The sequence below is a fragment of the Ambystoma mexicanum genome, chromosome 4p, assembly GCF_040938575.1.
Source record: "Ambystoma mexicanum isolate Mex_15411 chromosome 4p, UKY_AmexF1_1, whole genome shotgun sequence".
Taxonomy (NCBI): Eukaryota; Metazoa; Chordata; class Amphibia; order Caudata; family Ambystomatidae; genus Ambystoma; species Ambystoma mexicanum.
In genome coordinates this window covers 794,135,670-794,153,534 of record NC_090927.1, presented here as the reverse complement: position 1 = coordinate 794,153,534, position 17,865 = coordinate 794,135,670, and positions in this window count along the sequence as shown.

Below are 17,865 nucleotides of genomic sequence, written 5' to 3'. Positions count from 1 at the left end.
CTTTACAGAGCACATATTTACATGCAATATCAACCAACTGAAATTGGTACGTATATCGACCTCAGAAGGATGAAAGGCTGAGTTGGCCTTGCCGGGATTTTAACCTGCGACCTGCAGATCACGCTCAGATAGCAGCAGCGAGCGCTCAACCCGCTGAGCTATCTTACTGGCAAATAACAGAGTATGTGTGGTGTCTGACAAAAAAAAACATTTCAAAGAAAACTTTTGAACGCAAGCAACATTTTTCAATTTGGAAATTACTTTTTTTTAATTTGGAAAATAATAGTGTGCCTAGCATGTAGAAAGCCTGCATAAAACGCAAAGGAAGGGGCACAAAAATTACAGGATATTTGTATGGTAGTCCAACAAATATCTGTCTTTTTGAGACAGCTACTAATAAATAATAATGCAACAAAGAGGTTTTTGAAGTTCTTAATATATTCGTGAAGGCATAGGTTATTCCATCTGTTTATAGAGGGGAAATAATCGAGCCAAAAAAATATTGGTAAAAATTCCGAGGCTTATAAATATCCCCTCCCCGATATCGTCCGCTAGTAGCTCTCCACTGTTGGCATCCACTACAAGTAGCTCTAGCTAACGTAAAGGTTGGAGACCCCTGCTTTAGACCAACCACAATCCAACTTAGGTTTCCTTATTTTGCCACATATTATGACGTCAATGATGATGAGTTTTTGCTATATAACTGTGTTTTTATTAAATGCTTTGAGAATTCTCGATGAGAGACTTCAGTGAACGTCCGCTGATGTCCATTGTACTCCCTGTTTTAGATAATTGTTAATAAAATAGCTACAGATTTGACAACTTCCTGAGTCGGTCTTATTATTGGTGTAAGAGTAAATTCTGCATCACCATCCATCCCATATAGCGATACCTCGCTTAAAGGGCCTATGGGTTCAGAAGTTTATTAATTCAAGACAATTAAATGCTGCAAAACAGGCCAAAATACTTGCCAGGAAAAGTTCAAAGACAATCTGAATGGCAGAAGGCATGAGCGATGAGAGATGTAGGGCTAATTTATTTGTATCGCGCTCGTATACAAGTGTTTCAGAGCGTGACAAGGCAAGGGAGGGGAACAGGGTAAAACAAACAGCGATCTTACTAGGCCCTGTGACATTGAGTTTGCGCAAGTGCATGGGAAAAGGAAAGGGGAAAGTGCATGGAAGGGGTAGAGTGGAAAGTGCGGAGCAGAGGAGAACTGATAAATAATAAATAGAAATAAATAGATAATGGAGGCAATAAACAGTGGTAGTGCAGCCAGCAAGTGCTATGTTTACAGCAGCAGAACTGAGTAAGTCTGATAAGTGCAGAAAAGGAAGAAAAAGAGGGGGGACTGTATGGGTACAGATACAGTCCCCAGTGCAAGGGGTGGCCAGGAGGCAGTTCAGGAGGGTGGCAGGGTGAGTGGGTATCTGGGCCCAGGGGACATAGGGTGGCCAGGTGCACAGTGCCAAGAGAGAGCAGATCAGCAGTGGAGAGGGGGAGCAAAGGCAGAAGCAAAGAGGAAGGTGTTGAGGTGCTTCTGGAACCGGAGATGGTTCTCCTCAAGTTTTAGAGTGGCAGGGAGGCTGTTCCAGAGGAAGGCCCCAGCCGAAGACAGATCTACCCCCAGCTCATTTCTTTGAAAAATGACTGACCCTGAGGGAGTTAGAAGTAGAGGAGCGAAGAGCTCGAGAGGGGAGGTATTTGCGGAGGGATAGCTGAAGGTATTTTGGACCCAGGTCCCAGAAAGCCTTGTGGATAATGCAGAGGGTTTTGAATTTAATCCTTGCATCCACTGGGAGCCAATGGAGAGATTTCAGAGCTGGAGAGATACCATCCCAGGGCTTGAGGCCAAGGACAAGTCTTGCAGTCCTGTTCTTGATTAGTTGCAGAGGGTGGAGAGTAGAGGCAGGTAGATTAGAAAGAGGCTGTTACAATAGTCCAACCTAGAGAGAACCAGTGCTTGGGAGACAGTGAGCTTCTGTGGGAAGGAGAGGAAAGGCAGAGTACCTCTGAGGAGGTGAAGTAGGAAGACCTTAGAGATGTGGGCGGAGAAGGAAAGTGTGGAGTCAAAGATGACCCCAAGGTTCTTAGCTGGCATTCAGACAGAGATCATTGCCGGCACACCAATCTTGAATGGCAGTTAGGCAATCAGAGATGAGAGAGGGAGAGGAGGTGGCCGAGGGCAGCCTGAAAATGAGTTGAGTGTCATCAGCGTAGCACTGGAAATTTGAGCAGAAAATGGCAATGCAGTGTGCGAAAGTTGCCAGGTATTGGTTGAAAAGCCAGGGCGAGAGGTTAGACCTCTGGGAAACCACATGTAGAGAGGAAGATAGATGATGGGGGATTTACCCAATTCAATTGGCTTCTAATTCCATTCATTTCTCTTGGCAACGAGGTTCATCCACTTCCCTCATAGATTACATACTCGCCTCTAAAGTATGCTCTGGGCTGCTTGAACCAATACAGATATTAGATTTGAATATGAGTGACCATCATATGCTATATTCCTGCTTGCATATGGGAGTGGAATGCTATCCTACTTTTGCCCCTGCAACCTTAGTGTCATGTGATAGGAATACAATATCTGTAAACTGGACTCCTGCCAGATGCAGGAAAGTGTCATTTTTGGTAAATAGGGATATATTAGTACTTTGGGATGATAAGGCCTCCACAGCGAATGTAACCAAAATTAATGCAATGAATGCTAAAATGATTCATATGCATTTGGTAGATGTCGCGAAAGAGCCTTTGGAAAAGTCCACTATTGCGGTTGCCCAGGTCAATACCAATCAGATCGCATGTCTAAAAAAGCAAAGAAATTGGGATCTTCGCATACTAAGGAAGCGAATGATATGTCAGTGTACGTATATTCGCCAAAAGAACATGATTCAGGCGCACTATAAACAACAGCTAATGCTGTTGCGTCGTGCAGCCCATATTCTAGCCAACCAATACATGATTGGCCTTTTGTGTAAAAAAAAAAGCAGAGACTTATGGGCTACCCTAAGAAATCCTGTAGGAAAAGTGGATCTTCGCATGGTGGCGGTGATTTCAGGCCAGGAATGGGAGAGGTTCTTTAATTTGAAGTTCTCGCTACCTGCTAGACATACCGCTTCAGAGAGCGCTCCGATGCACTTGCCTCTTCCGGTGGTCTGTCCTTGGGAAGTAAAAGATATCATATGGGCAATTGAGCAACTGAATCCATCAAAAGCTGCCGGCCCGGATGGGCTGCCTGCTTGTGTATATAAATCTGATCCCCACTTTTGGGCTAAGTATCTACTGTCATGCTTTCAGTCGATTTACCACACCGGGATTATTCCGCCATCATGGCTTATAGCCATTATCATCCCCATTCATAAAAAGGGGGTGATAAGTAATCCTGCGAATTTCAGACCAATTGCGCTGATTGACACAGCGGCAAAGATTTTTACACGCCTGCTCCTGGTTGACTTAGAAGATCATATAAGAAACCATAATATTTTGTCTAAAGCTCAGGTGGGATTTCGTAGGGCACTGGGTACTCAATTAAACGCCGCTATCTTAGCACATTTAAGGAGAGCTGTGCACAGAGAATCAAAGGGCACCATATATATGGCTGCCATAGACCTTACATGTGCTTTCGATAATGTTCTTCGTGCCCGCCTTTGGCGCAAGATGTTGGCCTATGGCATTCCATCCTCTTTGGTGGCCTTAATTGCCGCACTCCATACAAATACCTCATGTCAAATTCGGATCAATGCTAAGGGGCTCCTCTCTGCTATTATCCCTATGAGTATAGGGGTTAAGCAGGGATGTAATTTAGCTGCAGTTTTATTTAATTTATATCTCGCTGATATTGAGAATCTTTGGAAAGAGATTAATGCTTTCCCCGTAATATTGGGTCCCATGCGTCTACATTGGTTAGCTTTTGCCGATGATATTGTTCTATTCGACAGAGTGCCTTTCGGTCTGCAGAACAAATTAAACACACTTCATGACTACTGTCTGCAAAATAACATGACAATTAACCCGGCGAAATCCCATATTATGATTTTTACGGCCAAAAAAAAAACTGCCTAGATTTACATTTACTATCAACCAGCAGACCATTGCCAGGAAAGAGGCGATTGTATATCTGGGCTATCAGCTGTCTAATGGGAGCTCAATTGATGGATGGCGGGCCCTGCTGAAAGAGAAGCTTGCCCCGTTAATGGGACAAATGAGAATAATCAACGCTAAATATTGCAGCTTCTCTCTCCTGCCCCTCATCCAATTTTATACGATGAAGATAGAGCCCATCCTGCTTTATACTCTTGATATATGCCTGTTGAAGTTGGGGCCCCTGTTAAATCAAATACAAGGTCAGCTCTGGAAGAAGATTCTAGGGCTACCAAGTTATTTACCAAATCCCATCATATTACATGAGTTGGGACTCTATTCTCTAGCCGATAAATATCTTTGGAGGAAGGTAAATGCCTTTTGTAAATTTCTTGTACCTCCCCCTAACTCACTCTATGAAGAGTTTCATATAATGATGGAAAATCATTGCCCGGCCTCGGTTCGGGAAGTAAAGGAGGAAATAATGGAGGCTCTGGCCTCGCTTAATATGACTTTGATAGACCTAATTAAAACCCCAAGCAAAGTCAGAAATCGATTTTTTTGCAATGCGTGGGCTCTAAATTCGGACAAGGTCGGGGAATATCCTTCCTTTGCGACCTATGCGCTGTTCAGACATGCCGTGACCCCAAGGTTACCTTACATCTTATGTTTTCCTGATAAAAGGGCCAGACAGACCTATATGCGTTTCCGTTTGGATCTTATCCAAACGAGAGAGCGCATTCGGTCTTGGGCCGGTTATGGAGAGTTGGCAATGGGACATGGATGTCGATTTTGCTTGAACAGATTGGAAAAGGAAACACTTCAACATCTATTTATTTATTGTAAATTTTTTGTGAATCAAAGATCGTGTTGCTTGGCTTCTTTGTTCTTTTCTCATTCGAGCTTTGAAGCCAATCTAATATGGATAAGATGCATGCAGGGCTCCTCTAATACTATTATTCTAGCAACTGTTAGACTGGTTAATCTGATTGAAGAACAGTTACTGATGATGAATCACGCAAGTTTTAACAGCATTGGGTTGGCACTTGCGAATAGGTAACAGGAGGTTTGGCTGATATGATTAGTTTGGATATGAACTTATTGTTATATTTACTTATGTGTTGTGTGTTATTGAACTTTGATTGACTGCGTGTTGTATCTCCTTTGTTTTTTGTTCACCTCTGCCCTATCATATATAAGGGTACTTTTTGGGAGAGGGTTGTTCTGTTAAGTTGTATACGTTTACAGTATATTGTAGTAGTTTTATGTTTGCTAACACACTGTTTCCGCTCACCCGAAGGATTTTATCTTAAAAGTTTGTTTTAGAGGAAATGAAATTTGGCTGTTTTTTGTATATAAGAGATCTTAAGATGTTGTATGTTTTTAATATTTGTAAAGGTGTAAAGTAAAATTTATCACCGAAACAATAAAGAAATTTAAAAAAAAAAAAAAAATAGATGATAGGAAAGACCCCAGTTGGATCTGGGAGGATCGATCGGAGACGAAGGAGGTCAGCCGGGCCAGAACCTGATCAGTGATACACAGGTTGTAACAGAGAGGGTTGAGCAGGATGGTATGGTTGACCGTGTCGAAGGCAGAAGAGAGATCGAGTAGGATGAGGACAGAGGGAATATTAGAGTCAAGGTTGGAGAGAAGATCTTCACGGATGTTCAGGAGAGCAGTTTCTGTGCTTCTGGCTAATCTGAAGCCAGACTTGTGATCATGGAGACAGCCAACAGAATCAGAATGAAGGTTAAGCTGAGAGATGGCCAGCTTTTCCAGGAGTTTGCCCAGAAAGGGAGTAATGGATATTGGACGATAGTTAGCCGGACAGGAAGGATCAGCTGTGGGTTTATTGAGAGTGGATGCACAAGGGAGAGCTTCAGAGGGGAGGGGAAGGATCCTGAGGCAAAGGAATGGTTAGACCACCCATTGTGTGGGGAGACACAGTCAAGTCCACACACTGGCACCTGGGGTACCAGCTTACGTGCTGCTAGTGAGCCTGAATGTTCCACAAGGGTACAAGCATGCCAACCAATTGTAGAAGGACATATAATGAGGGGCCTTATAGTTTGATAGCCAGTGGTGTACTGTGTAACTAGTAACTGATGAAGATGACTTACATAAATTGCGCACCTGACTGTAGAAACCCAATCACAACCCCATCTCTTAAAGAAAGTATACTTAGCTGTTCCCCTTGAGCCAATCACAACTCCCCAGAGGTTTTTCTTAGTTTGCCACATGTATGATCTCACTTATGACAAATTTTTAGTACTTACGTGTGTTTTTTATGCAAAATAATTGAGAGCATGATTGAACGTCCGTTGATGTCTTTTGTAAGTCTCTGTTTTAGACAATTGAAAATAAAACAGTCGCAGGAGACATTTTGCCAACTTCCTGAGTCGGTCTTATTATTTGGTGTAGGAGTAATTCTGCAGCCCAATCCTTGTATGACGTGTTACTGATTTAAAAGGGCCCATTTGTCGGTTCAGTGTTACTGAACGTTCGATTTGCAATTTGGTTCACTGATCGCTAGTGTTCTATTCTCTTCGAAAAGCTTTAATGGTTGATCTCCATGCTGACGGCTGATAGTTTTTGAGGCACTGTTAATTGATTATCACTGCCGCGGCCGGACTCTCTCTTCACACTCTTGGAGGCGCCGTCTGCTGAGCCCGTCGCTCCCGCTGGGGTGCGCTTCTCAGTGTGGTTCAGCCTCCATGAGGGAGGGGAGGGAAAAGGAAAGGGCCCCCTGTTGTGTCGGGAATATGACACGGGCCCTGTTTCCTTTCCCTCTAACTTGCTTCGGAATCACGCTCCGCTCTGTACCGTGCGCCACTGCTACGTTACCAATCACGCTATTAGGTTCTTTAAGACAATAAATCATGCTACTCGTTTAGAGTTCAGAAAACAGCACTTATCTTTCTGAAAATCAGGAAAAGAAGAAGAGGAGTTCGAGGCAGGTTGTGACATATAGACTGGGCAGCACCACTGCCGAAGACTACAAGGACAGAAGGAAGTGTACTTTTAAAAAGAGCGAAAAAATAAAATGAGTTGCTGGAAGCATTTTCTGTGTTTATTTCCCTTATTTTGTTGAAACTGCTGAGTGGTATTAAAGAAGTTGAAGCATAATCCTCCTGTCTTGACATAGAATCCTCTGCCGCATCTTAGCATAGCCTTTTCAGTTAGTCTACAAAAAAAGGTACATAAACTTGCATGTTGTGGGTTTATATAAATCAATCCTCCTAGAAAGTGCTGCCATGCATAACCATTGCTGAGGAAGTGGCTCAGTCCCTTTACATAATTGATGGATCTTGGTTTGGAAAGCTCAGTGTATAGGTGTCGGTAGAGGTGTAGTTTGTATAATCCATTGTACCCTCTTTCTAGAGTTCAGGCAGACTGGGGCTGAGTACTTCATAGGGAGGATTAATTTGGAACAATTCTATAGAAGTGCGGCTAGCAGTGCTCAAGCAAGTGGCACAGGTGGAGAAATGTGCATATAATAGGCATCCTAGGGACGACAAGAAAACATTGGAAACATTAAGGGGCTGATTCATGGAATTTATTGCAAAGAAAATAGGCTACTTGCGCTGAATCTATGCACGCAACTCTGTTTGTCGATTCATGGAATGGCACTTTTCCTGGACTTGTGTGGAATTCGCGGTGGCCTGGCATGCCTGTGCGGGCTGTCGAGGGACTTGCGAGATACTCCGAGCTGAGGGTAAGCATGGCCTGTGCAGAGGGCTGTGAAGGGGCGGAATACCAGAAATGGGGAATAATTTGCAAAGAAGTGGGCTTTCAAGGGACGGCCTGCAGGCAGTCTCTTGCATGCCCACTATTGCTTGGCAAGAGACATATTCATGGAATCGATTGCGCAATGTCTCGGCTGGGAAATGCCCACGCAAGTCCTTCATAGGATCTGCCACTAGAAGGCTGGTGTGAGTACACTTGCACGAAGGATTTTCAGCACACAGGTGGGACGCATGTCGAAATTCAGGGTGCGTGTATTCAATCGGGGTACTGATGTAGCGTAGGGGTAACCGTAAGGTGTGTAGAGGGGTGCAGTAACGTTTTACGTGGGTTCCCATGCACATTTCCTCAGTTATTGGCAAGTTACGAATTTTCATACGCATGTTATCAGGGTGCCGGATACAGATATGGGGGACCATGTGCGGGCTCCCCAAGTCGCAGGCCTGCATATAGGGGACCCCACACACTGTTTTAAGGCTGTGTGTATTCGCGCCCGTGGAGTGTGCAAAGGTAGCTGATCTGTCAGTTTACTGCCTTGCATGTGGGCGTGTCGCGGGTGTTCCAGCCGTGGCTTGCGAATACTGTTACTTTGTGCGAACAATTCCATGATTACACATTGCACGCTGATTTACTTGATCGTACAGGCTCGCTCAGTGGCCCTTCCGGCGCACGCCACTTGTGCGATTTCTGCACGAAATTCCATGAATCGGCTTGTTAGGCCTTGATTTTCCTTTTTTGACTGGGCACATATAAGTGGGCATGACATTGCAGAGGGTTGTCTTTAAGTTGACTGGCTCATCACAATAAAGGCGGGCAGATCAATTGCGCTCGGTAAGTCACCTGGGATCCATCCTTACAGAAACCCCACTGAACTGCACAGGGGTCCCAAAAAGGCCCATTTGACGAATCCACTTTAACATGAATGTTAACTCTGCTAGCTCTCATCCTGGAAACCCACAACCCTGACCGCTTTAAAAGGATGGCACGCAGGCACACTGCTCAGTGGAGGAATGGTCTGTGGCATGCCATCCAGTGGCAAACGGCTTGGAGTAAATCCAGCACTGGTTACAGCTAAACCGGTGCTGCCACGGTGGTGAAGTGACTGTGATTATGCTCATTGTCCTGGTGGATCCATGGCTGCTCTCATTCACCTGGCTTCACTTGATAGGACCCCTTGAAAAGCCAGTGAATAATGTACGACAACTTGCACTTCTACCTGGCGCACTTCTACCTGGCGCACTTCCCATATTTCCCTCCTTGACAAACATTAGTACACAAAGTTTATCCATAAACCCTTTGTTACATAATGAATTCCACATTTCTACTAGGAATCATGTCTATTTCCCAGTTTATAAGACTAAAATATATTTCCCACCTATATATCTAACAACCAGCAACACGAATATGCCTATTTCATGGATAATAATGACTGTGTCATGTGCAATAACTTCATGGTTAACCCATCATCTGTTTCCACGTCTACCTGTTTCCACTCATTCGTACATATTGTGTTATGTTCCATCTATCATGTTTCTTTTTTGAGTCTGTATGGTTTTTCCTCACTGTTGTAAATTAAGCATATAAAAACGGCGCTGTAGATTCATCAATCCTCTTTTTCCTCTTACCGTAAACACATTTTGACACATTTTTCTTTCTGGTTTATACAAACAAATAACATCCTTTTTATTTTGTTTGATTATTTATATTTCTGAAAAGTGAATGCAGCACCTTTTCGTATCACTGTTCCTTCCCTTGCATCCTTACCCTTTAACGGGGCTCCTAATCTGTTGCTAACTAGTTAGTCCTACCGGTTCAGATGTTTTCAAGTTGTGCGGCATGATAACTGCATTTTGTTTGGTGTTCCGTATGGAGTGGGCGCCATTTTTGTGTTTTTATTTAAAGGTCCTAATTAGACATAGAAAGAGGACAACTTTTACCTGAGAAACCACCTCTTGATTTCCGTTTCGTGGATAGTGGTTTCCATCTTTAAACATGCATTTATTTTTACACTTGTAAATTGAAGGCAACTTACTTGGGATTCTCTTTAAATGCACTAGTTGCTTCTGTCTGACATTTCTAATGTTTATAATACTATTCTGCTATGTTCTGATTCCCAGAGCCTTCCTGTGAGGCTAGGAAGGTGAGCCCGCTCTCCAAAACCCTCCGTCGGGATCGAAGCAAGTGGGACCTCACCTGGAGAGACTCCCTCTTAGGGGACAAGGACTCCTGTTGCTGTGAGGAACTCCCTACAGTGGCAACACACACGTGACCTACATGACAAGCTTAGCAGTACCAAAGGCCTCAGTATATCAATACTGGGATGAAAAAACTCCTCAGAGATACCATTATCTTATTGGAAATAAACATGTCCCTTTAAATCTAAATATGCAAAACACTTAAACCAGCACGTTAAATGGCGTACCCTGGAGACAGAGGAACACATACGCAGCTTAGAGAGGACTTTGTGCTGCATAAGATTGGGTGGAGCCAGAGTACACACCAGAGAGGATAACCATGAGTTTAAAACGCGCTCGAGATGACAAGCTTGAATGCCAAAACACACGGCACAACATAAGCACTAGAGAGCAACAGGGCAGGAACCCAGTACGAGAGACTAACACGCGAAAGCCACAATACAGCCCCAACATGAGAGAGCTCCAGGGCAGGAGCCCGGTATGAGAGCCTGACACGCCAAAATCACGGCACAGCCTTTACAGGAGAAAGCAACAGGGAAAGAGCCAGAGACGAGAAACTGGACCACCAGAACAGACACAGAGCCCTAGTAATGCCAAAGAAGGTGAAGCAAACATGTTGTGCGACTTGAGAAGAGGGTGACATGGAACAAGGCTCTCAAAGACATCTCCCCTCATAATAGAAGATAATTGGGAGAAAGGGGATAACAGGAGACCAAGGAGAGATCATTATATCATGCAGATCACTCATCCCAGTAGAAATTATGTGAAAAACATACCCTTTAACCACCTGAACCTACATAGGTAGAAGAGAGAGAAAGAGGCAAAAGAAACTCAGAAGTCCCTGGACAGACATAGAGGCACTGTGAATCTAAATGTTAACGTGTTAAAACAAGGAATAACAATACCCTTGGAGAAGGGGAAGCCCATATGATATTTCAAATCAAAAGAGAATGTCAGAAGGAACGGATATTGTGAATCAGAAAATATACCAGAAAGCCAAGTAAATAAGTCAGTGGGACAAAGCAACTTGAGATATACTTCACCCAGAGAGAAAGGCCACCTGAAGAATAAAGTATTCTTCTAGGATACGCCGGAAATAATAACGAAGAATGTATATATATTGGAAAAGAAGCCCAAGTGTCATGAACCACCGATTTCGGCCCTTCTGAACTTCGTGGGCCATGATGCACCGCGGCATGAGGTCAGTGATTCTTCCAACATTGCCGACGGCCCAGAAACGCTGCGCTCTAGTCTTTGCGTGCAACACTCTGCTTCCTAGAAAACAGGCATGCCCCCACGGCTCTGCGCGTCTCAACGCAACTGCTTGGAGGTGTTAGGCGTGTGTTTCGAGTCCGTATACCGTACCATCTCCGGTTCCTTACCCCTTTTTTCTTCCTTCCTGGAACCCTCTCCTGATTCCTGCATTTACCCGCTAGCCTGTATCCCCTCATCCCAGATCCCGTTTTGTGCTCGGTGCTGCGGTCCCTCGGGCACTCTCCGAGCATAGGACACTTGCTCCTCCTCCTTCCTGGATCCATCGCTAAACATTCCTGGATACTGAACGCTGTCTGGCTTAGGCAGCCGGCTACCTCGTGCTGGAACCCGAAGACTTGCGCTCCAACCAGTACAAGTCTTGGACAGTGAGGAAGAAGGAAAGCGCTTCCAAGAAGACCACAAGCAAGGAAAAACAGGTGAGAAAGAAAGAAGCTTGTGACACCAAGAGGATAACAAGGACAAAGGAAAGATGCAGAAAGTAACAGAAGAATTCCAGAGACTAATAAAAGAAGTCACAAGATACTATCTGAGAATTTCATATCAATAAATAAATCCACAGATCGGTATTAACAATACCCGCAAGGGGAAGAGAGTGTCATTCTCCACATAAATGTTAGTTTTCCTAGTGTCAGGGTCAGATAGCATAGTTTTGGACTACAGACTATTTCTTTTGGACACTCATGACTGACTGATGAGCAACTTAGAAATATAGGCAGGGTCCAAACATAGAGGTAGGCATGTTTTCTTTATTTAATAAAATGTCATGAATCACATCCTCACAGAGTCCATGTCCTTCATCTGACTTGACACCCCCCATTTTAAAAAAAATGAGGTCTGTCAGTTATGCATTTGTTTTCCACGTATCATTCAACAAATAGCACTACTTGCTGTTGTATGGGAAAATGTTCCTGTTAATGAAAAATGTTTACAATCAGTATTATGTATTTGAATCCAAAAATGTTTGGCACCCTTTATATGTATTAAGTCCTTTAAACGTGCTACAGAAAAAGAACATTATTTTAGCTTCCTGTATTCTTGGATATTTCTCTCGATCTCCTCCTCGTTTCGAACTCAGCAGTCATTTGATTCCAGAGAAATACATTTTCTCCAGATTTACTCCTTTATGTTCCAACATCCAATGCAGTGACAGTGGGTGTCTGCTATCTTGCCTTCCGAAAGTTCTGAAATGCTCATAAATCCTTAATTCTAAAAGTCTGAATGCACTCCCTATATAAACTTTGCCTCAAATAAATCTATTTCCACATACCACAAACATGCTTTTACAGTTAATACATTCTTTAATTTCCATTGACTTGTTACTGTCCATAAAATTACTTGGATTTTCAGTAAACCTGAAAAAAATGTACAATCTCCATTAGATATAGGCGTTAGAAATATAAAAATAAAAATCAAGGTTCTGCGTAATGAGATTCGGTGTCAATTGTGAATGCAACATAGGGGCCAGCACCAGGCAGAGGAACAACTGGATTATCTAAAAAATCATTTGTGCCATGGGAGAAATGTGGGCCTAAAAAGCCATAATACCTTGGCAAGACTAAGCTAGAGCCCCTTTGTTTGATATGAAGGATCAAGGTGGGAGAATGCAATGATATTTGCAGGCTATATGTAGAAACATGACGTGTAACAGAGCACACCATTGTGAGAGGAAGGACAGCACAGTTTTGCCAAGAAGTCCATCCCAGTTTGAAAAAGAACCATAGGAAAGAGGATATCAAAATGGATTATATTTGTTCTGGATATAAGATTAAAAGCCAGATTAGGAGGGTGAGGATCGCCAGTGTCAGAGCAGTGCAACTTCTTCAAAGATTAGATCCACGATGCTGGAGTTGTATCCCTGGTGGGCTAAGGGGATGCCGGAGGTAAATAGCATATTAAGGATTTTATACAAAGACAAAAATATGCACAAATAAAATACGCTAAAGCATGATAAGGACATGGCTTGGTGGCAACAACCTAACATGTGAGACTGCACCTTAAATATAGCACTTATGAAATGCATATGAGGCCTTATCTGGCATTGTATGGCGTTTCTGCAGCATTTGAGCCGGCACTTGGCATATTATGATAGCAACTGGACATGTGAGGCTTCATACCACATATGGTAAATATAACATTCATAGGAAGCATTAACTGACATTGGGTGGCAATACTGGGCCATTTGGGGATGCACTTTGGATATGATGGCAGCACCTGGACGTCTGAAGCTGCACAATGTGTGGTGACTGTGCAGTGCACATGAGGCGCAAACCTCCAATGGATGGCATTACTGGGGCATTTGTGGCTGCGCGTGTGTAATATCGTGGCGACCCATGGGCATGTGAGCATGCAACGTACGTGTGATAAGTAATTCTTTGAGGCCTTTGACAGTATTAGATGCCACTTTTGAAGCAGTTATTGTTTGTTGTTGTTTCATTTTGGGTATTTATTGAGTGCAAACCTAGCTCCGAGAAGCAATGGCACCAGTTGTCGTCAAAGGCATAATTGGATGGCTACAGTGGGGAACAGTGCTTACAATAAAGCAGGTATTACTGGAAGACTATTTAGGATGGCAGGGAATAGTGAACATGTGCAGTTGGTTGGGAACATGCGATAGTTCTGAAAGGACTAGAGTGGGGTGAATGGGGGTGCTGTAGAAGTTGGTCATTAGGAGGGATACTGGGGTTGGTTGATTTTGTGAAGATGGGGTTCATTGAAGAGGAGGCTTTTGATTTATTTTCTGAATAGCATTTGTGTGGTGGTGAGTATGAGGACGATGGGTATCAACAGTCTGCGGGCATAGGCCAGAATGCTTGGATTCCCCGATTCTTTGTCTTTTTTTAAAAATGTTTGTTGATCTGGTAAGGCCAGGTCTGATTTCTAGAGATGTATTGACCACCAGATATGGTGACTCTATCTAAAAGGTAGAAGGGAGTGTGCATGGTGAGAGCTTTGTATATGATGTAGCTGATTTCAGTGTGATGCCTGCTTGTTGGGTTATTCAGGGAGGTTGGGCATTGTGTGGTCATATTTACAGAGACCTTTGATGAGTCAGGCAGTGGACTGGAGGGTGCTTCTAATGGGCACTTGGGTGCTGGTGGATAGGTCTTTATGCATGGGGTTTCATGTGAGATAGGACCAGGGACTGAGGAATCCGAAGCTGAAGTCCAGTTGGAAGGGCGTATCTTTCTCTAGCAATTAGTTTGCACCATTCTGTCTGATTTGTCTTTGCTATGTGTGTTTCAAAAGAGAGGCGGCTTGCTATATGGACTCTCAGAGACATGGTACAGGGTATCAGCTCTGTGGGCCTCACTCAAAGTCCATGGGGACAGTCCGGTCTGTATATGGTGGTGTTTATTGTTTTGGTGAGGAGCAGGAATTCCATATTCGTGGGGATCATATTACAGTAAGCAGTGGACATCCAGGACTTGATCAGGGTGAGGCATATATTGCGTTTGTGGATGTCTTCAATGGAGGATATTTTCTGGTAGAGTTGTGGTGGCTGGTTGGCAGGGCTCTCTGGGGGTTCTTGTAGAGGATGTATATCATGCCTAAAATGTGGTGTCCCATGCCATACGTGATATGCTCTGCATCAGTCACCAGCCAATCAGCTATCAGCAAGGCACTGCGCGTCAACACTCTTCTTACCCTCTACTCTGCCCCACTGACACATCTGACGGGCTAGAAGCAGATGCCTTTTCATTACTCATGCACCTTTGGGGAGCACAGTGTGAATGTCACACTGACACTTTATTTCATATAAGCCTACTTTGTACAGAAAAAGGATCATTTTCCAATTATATTTAATCTTGCCATTTGACTTGTATATGCAACATGTCCTTCCAATTTTCGACTACATGTTGATAAGCAACCCCTCTCCTCCTACACTAAACAGTTCCTCCCTCAATTGGTATTATCCATGTTTCTTCAACACCATTGCTACAGAGAGGAGAAAGAGTGTGAAGATATGCCAGAAAGCTGACTTTGTGGTTGGCACGAGAACTGGAAATGCTGTGGCATAATTATATATCTGTCTTGTGCTTTGTGTTAGTTACCCGTCACTTGTTTCTCGTGTGCCTGTTCCTGCGCCCCGAAGCTTGCGAGCTACCGGCGCAATATAAATAAATAAAATAAAATAAATAAAATAATTGTCCGACACACTAAATGCTATTTCATGTTACATTACACTGATGTAATCCAAAAGTGACTTGTTTAACGAATTGTCTTCCGATCAGCAGTGCTGTACCATATCACGTATGTGTGTCAATGCTGGGGCGACAGAGTGATCTTTCTTTTGACCAAAGTGCAGCCTGTCTCTGTGTCGGACCCTTTAATTTGATAAGAAGGAAGATGGCCTCCAGGTAGGTGATTACAGTGTTGCTGTGTCTGCTTATTATAAGTGACGTTGGGCTTCTTTTTTCCCCAAAGGTGCTTAGATTTTTTGCAGGTCGCTTGTTGCGGTTTTCTTCCGCTTATCTGCCCGGTGCCACTGTTATTGGAAAAACGAGATCGTGAGGGCTCTGTTCAAGTTGATAGAACAGAGACCCCCATAGTCCTCTTTTGTCCTACAGCAGCAGAGCCAGTGTACTTTTGAAAGGCACACATCACCCCTGCTGTAGGAGATTTGAGGACTGTCAGGGCTCTGTTCAAGCTGATAGATGGTCCTCGTTTCTCCTACAGAATCAGTGCCAGTGTACTTTTTTCAAGGCCCACAGCACCTCTCTATGTGGCTCTATCCCTCTCTACCTCTATCTCCATGTTTCTATCACTATCTATTCCTCTCAATCTCTCTATTTCTCTCTCTATCTCACTTGATCTCTATCTCTATATTCCTATTGATCTCCTTATCTCTCTCTTTCTCTCTCTCTCGTTGTCTCGCTCCGTCTCCCTATCTCTATCTTTCTATCTCTATCTTTCTTTATGTATATATTACAGTTAAGCTGAGTATCAAGTTCCATAGGAAACCTGAAAAAAGAATTGCTAATAACTTTTACTCGTACAACGGATTTGGCAAACAATACTGTACTTACAACCCCACTCCCCACACTCTAAACCGGAAATTCTGGGAAAGATCCATTTAAAAGAAAGAAGTTATTAAGAAAACAAAAATAATACAGTTTCGCCCTAGTCCCCATTCCTTTTACTATTTTTGCTCAAGTGCACAGCCAAAACCGCTGGATGGAATTGGACCAGGTATGAAACCACTTGGGCACAAAATGTTGACTCGAATTCCGGGGGGTGGGGGGAAGGTCTGGGGTTATTGCATCCAGTAGTTTTTTAACTATTTGATGGGAAAGGGGCACCCCTTCTCCCAAAATTATAGTGATATCTCCCATGGTGCTTTGCAGCAGAGAGGCTGACAGGATTTTCTGAAATAAAAAAGCGGCCATTTATTCCCAAAATTCTATTGCTAATAATCTTTGACTTGCTGGATGGAATTGGATGGAATTACTAAATTCTCTAAACAAAAAGTTTGTCAAGTCCCCTTCCCCAACACACTGCACATTTTGGGAACAATACACTATAAAAAAAATGAAAAAGGTATTAAGAAAACAAAACACCACATATTCATAGTTTTCTGCCCATTCATTTTCCCATAGAGGAAAAGTGCAGTTTTTGAACAGCTGTAGCATCAATACTGGTTTGAACCAAATAAGGAACAACTTGGGCACAAAGCATTGACTTACATTTCTTGACTGGTCTGGGATAAATCCATCCAGTAGTTTTTAAAATATTTGACAGAGAATGGGGTGCCCCTTGCGCCTTAAAACACTTGTGTATAGGCGCATTATAAATGTCATATCATATCATATCGCTCTTGGTTCTTTGGAGCAGAGAGGCTGAGAGAGGCTAATAAAATTTCCAGGAGGGGTCTTGGGTTATTACGTCCAGTAGTTGTTTAAATATTTGAGGGAGAAGGGGGTTCCCCCTTTTTCCCAAAATGGAAGTTATATTAATGCATCAGCCAGGGTTTTCAGATATGTAAAAGCCGCCATCCTTTTTTTTGCTCAAAACGAGAAATAACATTGGTTATGATGGGTATAACCGGGGTTAGCCAAAAACAAAAAGTGGCAAAAAGGCCATTTGGAGGAGAACAATGAAGAAATGGCACCAGGCTAGAGGTGGGGAGGGGGAAAGAAGACACCATGTGAAATTGCGGCACGGGGGTGGGACCTGGGGACCAAGTTCAGCGGCATAACCATGGTTATGATAGAAAACAAGATTGGGAATGAAAGTGTGCCAGACGAAAGGATGAGTGTTGGGGGAATGGGAGTGGGCTAGGGAGGGAAAAAGAGCTTGAAGGCAGTGGGGGGACCATAGCATGAGGAGGGGGACACTTGGTGAGTGGCTGTGCAGCCACGAAAGAGTTTTGGAATTTCTGTGCTTTTGACGGATAACTGCGGTTATTTTTGTGCATTTATGCATAACCATGGTTATCTGTAATACGTTGATAACTGGGGAAAACGTTTTAAAAACAGACAGAGTAACACAAATGTGATTGAGACAAAAAAGAGAATTTTACAGCTACATTGATGTGGGTGGTAAGGGGTGTGGCTGAAGGCTATGGTGA